This window comes from Nestor notabilis, unplaced genomic scaffold (assembly GCF_000696875.1).
Source record: "Nestor notabilis isolate BGI_N333 unplaced genomic scaffold, ASM69687v1 scaffold11137, whole genome shotgun sequence".
Taxonomy (NCBI): domain Eukaryota; kingdom Metazoa; phylum Chordata; class Aves; order Psittaciformes; family Psittacidae; genus Nestor; species Nestor notabilis.
The window spans coordinates 11,888-21,746 of NW_009936974.1; positions in this window are offsets into that span (position 1 = coordinate 11,888).

A 9,859-nucleotide genomic window follows, 5' to 3' on the forward strand; every position below is an offset into this window, starting at 1 on the left:
GTGGTTTGTATTACACCTTAGTTACTGGAGAGCTGTTATCTCAACCCATGGGAGTTACATTCCTCCAGTTCTCCTCCCCATCCCTCCAGGAGCGGGAAGAGGAAGAAGAGGGGTAGTGAGCAAGCGGCTGCGTGGTTCCAAGTTGCCGGCTGGGCTTAAACCACGACACTGGTGGAGCATCTTTCCGGTCCTCATCCCGCAAGTTTTTCACTTCATGGGGCAGGTTCAGAGAAAGGTGATGTGCTGCACCCAAGACTATCACACTATTCTGAGTGGGGAAACCTATCACATGTTGTCTCTGCCGCTCCTTCCTCCTCAGGGGAGGACTTCTCACACTCTTCCCTGCTCCAGTGTGGGGTCCCTCCCACAACAGACAGTCCTCCATGTATTTCTCCAATGTGAGTTCTTCCCAGGGGCTGCAGTTCTTCATGAACCATTCCAGTGTGGGTCTCTTCCTTGGGGTGCAGCCCTTCAGGAATGGACTGCTCCAATGTGGGTCCCTTCCATGTGCTGCAGGTGGAGATCTGCTCCACCATGGACCTTCATGGGCTTCAGGGGCACAGCCTGCCTCGCCATGGGCTGCAGGGGAACCTCTGCTCCAGTACCTGGAGCACCTCCTGCCCTCCTTCTGCACTGACCTGTGTGTCTGTAGGGTTGGTTCTTTCTGGCTGCAATTGCTCTTGTGCAGTAACTTTTTCCTCTTCTTAACCATGTTATCGCAGAGCCATTACCACTGTTGCCGATGGACTTGGCGTCAGCCAGTGATGGGCCCATCTTGTAGCCAGCTGCATTGGCTCTCACAGAAGCCACCCTTGTAGTCCCCCTGCTGCCAAAACTTGCCATGCAAACCCAATACAGAGATGAACAGGACAAAACTTTATGGACTTAGAGGTGCTTGTAACCCTGAGCTGGGTGAGTCACTACAGTCCCCTGTGGCCTGCAGGCTTCCAGATGGACACAGAACCGAGGGGACACCAGGATTTCAGTGATAGACACCGGCACTGGTACAGAGTTCAGCCAGGGCTCTGGAGAGAAGAGGTGTAAGCACTGAAATCACCTCAGTGATCTGAACATTGCGTCCATTCTCTGCAAACTGCTCTGACAGCAGTGCTAGACCCAACCAACAGCCTGCCGGTAGTGCCAACTGGGCTGCCTGCCTTCCTCCCCTTCCCTTGGTATGGTTTTAAAATACCATTTTAGTGGTGAAGCAAGACTCCAGAAGTTAACTTGAACGTTTAACTCCAGAATGGACTCCACAGTTCCCTGTCTGAGCTGCTTACCCATCTGCCACTGGGCTTTCAGTTATGTTACTGGCACTTCATCAATTGCATCCTGCCTTGATGGTGGCCTTGGAGCTCTGCTTCTGTGCCTTGCCGTCTATATATGAAGGCTGGAAACCCTGGGTGTGGGGAAGCATCTTCATGCCATGCACCAATAGTAGGTGGAGGCTCTGGGCTGGCCCCCATTCTTCCAAGAGGGAAGGTAATGGCCAGCAAGGCTCCTCAGGAGGGCAGCTCTTTTCTGGCATCGTGCATACCCGACCACACAGGCTTGCTGTGCAATGCATGCGAGGCTGCAAAAAGCTCAGGTGAGGGAATGAGCCATTTCTGTTTGCTGAGGAAACCCTAACAGAAGCCTAAAAGCTCGGCTGGATTTGCTTCAGTGGCAGGATGGTATTTAGTGGAAAAGCGCGAGCTGTCCCCTACTTGTATTCCATGAAATCAGGGGGCTTTGTATTATGTTACATCTCCCTTTGACTTTTCAGTGAATAAACCAATGTTTGTTAGACTGTAGGCTAGACGGACTGGCAGAAGCACTGAGGCGGGTGTCCAGAGCTGTGCAGGTACAGCATGCTCCCATGTGAGCACTGGGATGCTTCCACTCTGCTGCCCGCAAGCTCAGTGGTTATTCCTCAGCCCTCTGTGGTACCATTCTCATCACAGCTTCATCAGAGTGGGGTCTGGGTCAATCTGATGGCTTAAACAGGAGCTGTATCTGAGCTACGGCACTCAAATGGAGGATTTCTGCTGTAGGAAGGACAACCAAATAAATAAATGAAAAGGGAAAGATGGATGAGCTATGTGCTGACAGCTTTGTGACTGGTTTTGACTTACTTCCTTTTTGCGGTCTAAAGTCAAGTGCTTCAAAAATTCTGAAGACATCAAAACCGAAACAAACACAACAGAAACCATCCTAAGATTGCTGGAAATATAAAGAGCATGCACTGTAACTAAATGACAAGAGCCAGCAAAAAAAGTTCTCTCCTAAGTGATCATTTTGGATATTTATTCCAGTTTTGACACTGCAGATTGAACTGGCACACTGACACAATTGTGGGCTTTCCGGGTCACACAGTGACTGTCCTACAACCTAATATGGACCCAGAGATGAAAGTAGTTTCACAGTTTACGGTTCTGGGGTATTTTACTGGCTGATCTTAAAGATTGTGGGATCCTCAAACAGCTACTCAGTCTCTGTCAGTCATGAGGTGACTCATGGTGACACCATTTAGCAACCACTGTGCTAGTCTTGGGGACTGTTTCGCACTTTGCTCACTGGGTAGTCAGGAGGGCTGTGGGCTATTTGTAGGGAGGAGAACATCAAATGAGAGCACCCTTGCTGGGTCTGGTCCGAGCCCCATCCAGTCTCGCGCAGTGTTTCTCAGAGTGGACAAAAATGGAATGAACCTTAAGAATGGGTCAAACAATTTGTAGCTGTGAGGAATCCTGAGCTTGGGTTACTATCTTTGTGTCTCAGAGCCCGCACTGCAACAGTCTCCCATGAGTCTGTCCTAGACGTCTTCAATCCACGTAAGCATCTGGAACACCCTATTGCAGGACTCGCAACTTAACTCTGTATTAAGGTTATTTAGTGACGAGCTGGGGAAAGAATTAGGAAATGAAGTATGGTAACAGTACTCCAGCTGCAACTTGCTATCAAACAACACAATGACCAGCAAACCTACTCTCCAGAGCACGTGCAGGCGGGAGCTGCTAATTGTCCAGTGGCGGCAGTTCAGTGTGCAATTGTGTGCAGCAATTTCCCGGCTGCCATCAATTCCTTTTGTTGTTTCCTCAGAAGAGGCACAGGGCAGCTGATGCACAGCAATGCATTCCAGACAAGTGCTAGCTTTTCAGATGGCCGAGTTCTTAGATTTTTAGCCCCTTCACGGAAACTCTCTCTAAATAATTCCATTCTGTAAAATGCATTAGAAGCTTTGGAGTAGATTGCCAGAAGCCCCACACTTGAAGTCTGACATCCCCGGCAAGACAAATTGCCTACCCAGAACTGGAGATGCCTGAGGATTTGGTACATCTATTACAAGCCTCCAGCAGCTCATGCTGATGTTTATGTAGACATTTTTGTGCAGCAAGAGCAGGCTGGTCCAAAAGCTTACTTCTTGTTCTCTGTGTGTGGAACTGCTCAGTTCTGGCTTGTTCAGATGAGCAAACTCACAAGTGCTGGCCCGTTATGCGCTTTATTTGTAGATGAGGTAGGCTGTAGGTCAGTCATCTGAATCCTTCCTGGTAGTTATCTCAAGTTTATTACTTTTATACACATATGCCAAACAAACCAGGAATTACAAAATATTTGACTTCCTGCCCTAAATCAAGCAGTCTTGTGGTACTGGATGCAAGACAAGCAGGATGTGGTCCCTTTATAGAGCTTCTTGCCCTCTTTCCAGCCCCGCTTTCCATCTTTCTGCAGTTCACGTACCTCATCTGTGTATGCTAGCACTGTATTCTGTCAGCATTCATCAACTCTCTAATCAAAATATGCTCGATCATTATACAATTCATTTCATTGAGTAATTTTAGATATTAGAAACCTGCTTCAAATTCAGCTGGGAAGGTGCCACGTTTCCTCATGCAGAGCAGCATCTGGAGATTCACCTGAGAGCAGAAATGAAACAGGGGCAGAGACCTGGCTTAAACGGTCTGAGCCATCTTCCTCAGCAGTGATGGCAGAGACAGGGAACCTTCTTCAGTGCCACAGCAGATGTTTCATATACAAATACTGCTGTGGGAACATGCCTGAGGGTATGTAACATCCACTGTTGCCTTTGTACTAAACAAGCTCCTCTACTCAGCCCGCTGTAGCTGTACAGCAATATCTGGTTTCAGGCAGTGTATTAAAAATGTAATAATCATAATTTTTTAGAAGCCATCTTTATAACAGTAAATTAAATGGTGCCAGGCCATGAGCCCAGAGTGGAAACTTGCCCGTCTGTCCTGTCAGTTTGTTAAGATGGGCCACAGCTTGGTTTTGGCCAGGCTGACAGCTTTCCCTGGCAGAATCTGTGAGCTGGTGTGGGATGCACTCGGTAGGCAGTTTGGATTCACTGCCATGGTTTGGGAGGTAGGACAGTCTAATAGTGCACACAGGAAACCTCTGTAAGAAACAAAACTGATCAATTCTTAAATCTCTAGTTCTTCTGGCCAGAACACTGAATCTGACCCATCTGATAGTATTACTTTTCCTCTTTGCTTCTTTTTGTTTTCCTTCTTCCTTTTCTTCTGCTCTTTCCTGCTTGGGTAAAGAAGTAACCTTTCTGTAAGGATAAAAAATCATTATACTCTTTTGCAAGGCAGAATAAATCTTTAGGGCTTTCAGCTATACAAACCTAATTTGGCAGATTTTTTCTCCCCTCCCCTTCTCTCTTAATGGATCTCTTATGCATTTATAATATACTCAGTACCACGGTATCTAGGGACCTTATACACAATTTATAAAGCAAACATTTTTCCGCAAAAAGTTTCTGCTCCTCTTCTGGCTACTGCCAATCTCTAAATCAGGCTGTTCTCTCTGACTTGCAAAGGAAGCCAACCTTGTTTTACGCTCCCGACACAGGCTGTCTTACAGTATCCTGGCTCTGCATTTGTGGGATGGCAAAGTCAGGTTCACGATGATTTATTTTAGCAGTTATTAACTGTGGAACTGTTTGTAATCAACAGAGCTGGCTGCATTTCTCCACCCGCTTCAGCACTGGCATGAGTCAGCACTGGCAGTTCCCTAGCTCCGTGCAGTGGTATTTGAGGTAAGAGCCCAGAATGTTTCACTACACCATGAAGTTGCAATAAAATTACTACATAGAGAATATAATTCAGTGCTGACAAGGAGTGAAATTTTCATTTCTGTGTCACTAACTGTACGCAGCTGGATGCTGCAGGCACCTGTTGGGAACAGCTTTCTACCCAGTATCCCAAAGAGCCCAACTGCTGCCTTGAAGGGTGACCAACCCTTCACAAATGCCTGGGGCGTGCATCTGGTTGTTCCAGGAAATTGTCCTCATTTGAATCTCTAAAGGTGAGCTCTGTAACACTGAGGGTCTTTACTGCATCCAGCTTTCCAGTCTCCATTATAATACAGCAGTAACAGCTTATGTACATTTACTCCATAGTGATAGTGGGCAATGTATTCAAGAGCTGAGGGAGACCAGCTGAGTGCAGTGCTGGCACAGGAGCTAACACTGATCAAAGCCTTTATGCACTTCTCGCTCCAAATCAACGTGCTTGAATTATATGCTACACTTGTTTTCCAACAATAATACATATATAACAGCATCTAAGAAGAAACAGTATTTGAACATTCATGTGGCTTTTTACACTGACTTTTATTTCCTAGGTCACCAAAAATATTGACCAAACCCCCCCTCCAAAGGCCCCAAATCCAGTGCCATGGATGCAGACATACCTTGGGTTGCCTGACTCCATTCGAGGAGACTTAGAGTAGCTGCAAGGCAGTACTGAGGGTGAGCAGGGTATCTCTGAATTTGAGACTGAACAAAAGGATCTACAGAAACTTAATAAAAAAGGAACAGTGATTAGTAAGTGTAAAAGAAATGGATTCAATCATGAATTAGAGGGATGAGTCAAAATTAAATTCCTTCCTTTAAAAAAACCCCATAAAAACAACAAAGAAAAAAGTGCCACTCAATCCTCATTGTAATCAGCTAATCAGTGTGTTAAAGGCACTGCTACTGGTGCAGTGCCCTTCTCAGCTCTGGACATGGAATTTCCACTGACACACCTGCCGCCCCTTGTCACAGTAAACCCTCTGTTTCTCCTTCATTTCCCACTGAAGTCCTCACTTAACAAGCCCTAGCTTGTTAAGAGTAAAGGACTGTTCCATGGGGAGGGAGTGCAGGAACCTCCTCATCAGTTTTTGAGAGGAGCAGATATGCAGTTCTGCCCTGCTCACCATTCCCAAGATTCCTTCTGCTTCATCTCCCAGGCTTGGTCTCACTTCGGCAGGAACCCTCCCTTAACTTATCTTACTGGAGAAGACAAGTTTGACTACATAATAATACTTACATAACTGAAGTCTTCAATTAAGTCTCTCTAATGTCTCAAAGTATAAACAGTATTTTTTCTAGCTTGTTGACAAAGTGATAAAGAAATTGCAAGGTGAAAGGTATTAATAATTTAAGCTATTATCATTTCTATTAAATTGTTAAACTATAAATACCCCTTATTTTTAGTAAACTCTGTTGCAATTTGTAGCTAAAAAACCCCTCTGAAACAAGCTGTACAGAAAAAACCCATGCAATTCATCAAGAGGAAGCACAGAAATTTGGGAAGTGATCAAGGCATAAACAAAAACATGACATGGAAATGAGCATCCAAACCAGCAAAATATATTTAAGTGGTATCACAAATACACACAAAACCCCCCTTATTTACAGATCTAAAATCAGTATATCCAGTAAAAACCCTCCCACAGAAAGATATTTATGAAGAAGAAAATTAACCCAGTTACATTGTCTACTGCTGGCAACCAAAGTGCTATACAACTAGTGTAGCATTAGTTATGGCTTTGCAAAATAAAAGGAAAACTTAATAAAGGTGAAGAAATTATTTCTGGGAAAAACTTTGAAATGGACAGCAACAATCACAAGACATACAAAGCACAAGGAACTGCAAATATGTAACTCTGGTAGCGCAAAGATGAAGAATGGCTTTTTTCCCCAATACTTGTTCAGAGAAAAATACTGCTGTGAATTTGCAACTTGAATTCCTTTCAAAGACTTACATTTGTAGGACTCAGTGCAGTTGCATGTTTCAGCAAGGCTGATAATATAGAGAAGGTAAATGAATCAAAGTCAACATAAAATTACTACTGTGATATAAATTTATAACAACCTTTATAACAAAATGTCTGAATATACAGTACAGAGACAAGCCTCTCAAGAAAGTTCGTATTTTCTCCATCCAGACAATCTGTAAGCATGTTATCACTAAACAACATGCACATAACTGATAGCAGATGTAACATTCTCTGGAATTAGATTTAAATTTCTATTTCAGGTGTTGCCCCTGTATTTCATACAGGGAACAGCAGAGGGATAACTCCCCACTCCTCACTGGGATTAGGTGCTCCTGGTGCATTGTTTCTCAGGCAGGCACCTGGGGCTGGGCAGAGACCCGCAGAGGTTCAACGAGGCAGAGACCCGCAGAGGTTCACGAGCACCTGGAGCTGGAGAAAAACTCTGCCTGGGAATGTGGGTCAAAAGTAGGATGCTTTGATATTAGTCAGTGTAAGAGTGGGGAACCAGTGCTCTTGAATTCCTGAGGCTCATCATCCCACAGCACTGGTTTTATTGTGTTTCGAAACACACAAGATAGTCTCTTTGTCCAAAAAGGCCTCATAGTTTGAATGGCTGTAAACATTTCTTTTAGTTTAAACCAGCATTTTCATCATGCCTTTGCTGTTTAAAAAATAACAATCAAAAGTAGGAACACTTCAGCACATGTTAAAACTATTTCAAATTCAGAAAACTAGAATTCTTTAATTGAGAAAACAGAAACAAATCTGCAAACACGTGATTAGTTTTGCAAATAATCTTTCTGCTGTATTTTTAGCTGGCTCTATCTAACTTTCAGCCTACCCTAGAAAAAAAATCTAACAGTTTGATAAGCAAGCTGCAAACCATTTAATAAAGAGGCAAATGATGAGCACCAACTGCTGATTCTGTCCTGCTCAAACCTAGGCCCACGGCTGCACTGCAGGGTGGCTACTGCTCCCCATCCCAGGACAGGTCAGGAGTCCCACACTTCTCCTGTTCCCCTTGATGTACAGAAAGAAAGATACAGAAGATGTCCATAAAAACGTAGCAGTAGCAGGTACGGAGTAAGATTTACCCATTATAATTATCAGGATGTGTTATGGTTGATCTGTGGCTGATCTTGACCTTCAAATGTCCCCAGGGTGACTATTAGGTACTGTGGTGTTGCTTTACAGGGACTGTGCTAAAAATTTCCAGTTGTCCAGTTGGAACTGTTTATCTGATGAACTTTTACTGCAATAGCAGCCAAAATAACAGTGATTTTACAAACCAAATGATTGCCTTTACGTAATATTTTTTCTCTGTACTCAAGGGCTGTTGACCAGAAATGGCTGAAAATGACTTCCGCAGAGGAGACAATGCGACTCTCCTGCAACCCAGTGGATGCTCGTTCAGCCTGATTTCAAGCGTCCAATTTATGTGCTTGAACAAGGAGCCTGTGTCCCTAGCCCAGGCTCCAGAGGATGGCTTAGAACAGAAGTGCTCTAAGGTTATTCAACAGACATAAGGGACTTGTCTGCTTGACCTTTGGAATATGAAAGGAAAACCAAAACAAATCTAATAGGCACAATCGCAGGAAAATTAATTCTAAAACAGAGATAAAATGAGTCATCCTCTGGAAATACTTCTCTTTGTTAATGAGCAGTAGAGCACTTCTGGTACTAAGCATGGATTCAGATGTCTAGCTTTCATACATCTGAATTTAAATGAGATGACTCCTACTTCAGTCTCCCACATTAGGAACTTAAGTTTGATACCTGATGTTAGACGCTGCAAGTACCCTCTGTCCTTACTGAGAACAGCCACTTCTTGAATCCAGGAAAAGCTGCAATCACAGCATTTACTTACAGAAGACCCAATGGAACTGAGTCTTGGTAGGACATCTCCTCTCATCTCTCAATCCCCTTTTCACTTTATGGAAGGGAACGAAGAAAGGCGAAGTGGGATAGGGGATGGTGTCTTGCTGTACAAAATTGTATAATACACACTAATGAAGAAACTTAGTAGCTGTCACTTGTAAATCCTACAAAACCACCATTTTTAAGTTGGTGGGTGCAAATTACTCTGGCTATTGCAAATCTCAATTTAATCACACATTTTATTTTCAGGAGTTACTAATGGTATCAGTGTTAGAAGATTCTTTAACTTAGCTGGCTAAAAAGTTCAAATGGAATTAGAAAAATTCTTGATGGTGAAGTCTTAAAGAGCTCCTAAAGTATTTTAGTATATTTAAATTACAAAAATATTAACAAGTTGTAATTTAGACACCTATCAGCTAATGCCTAGCATTTTTATTAAAATACTGATGGAAATGTAAAGTAAACTCTAGGTATACTGGATTGCACACACATATGCATAAACCCCACCACAAACTGTACTGACTTAGCTGCGTAGTTGTCTCACTCCTTATTTGCTGTACTTGAGAAAATGAGATCAGAAAGCTATGTAGCTTCTCTGACTGAAGAGAAAAGGCTGGGACAGGATTTCTAGAGTTCCATCCAGCTCTGTAAATGGAAGGATTAAGATTAGGACCTTATGGCTGGGAGAACAGAGTTGAGGAATACTCAGGATTGCCCCGTCCTAAGGGCATAATGCATTAGGGTTCTGACAAACTTATGGTTTTAACATATAATGAACTCATCAGTCAAATTCTGTAGTCAGCATTTTAGAGAGTCAAGGTCTTAGGCACAGCAAAGACTTCAGATAAACATGGAAGCAAGGCAACATCTATTTCCATTTTTAACCTATGGATTATTTTCCCTTTGGGCTTTGTTCTGCTTTTTCTTTCTTTCA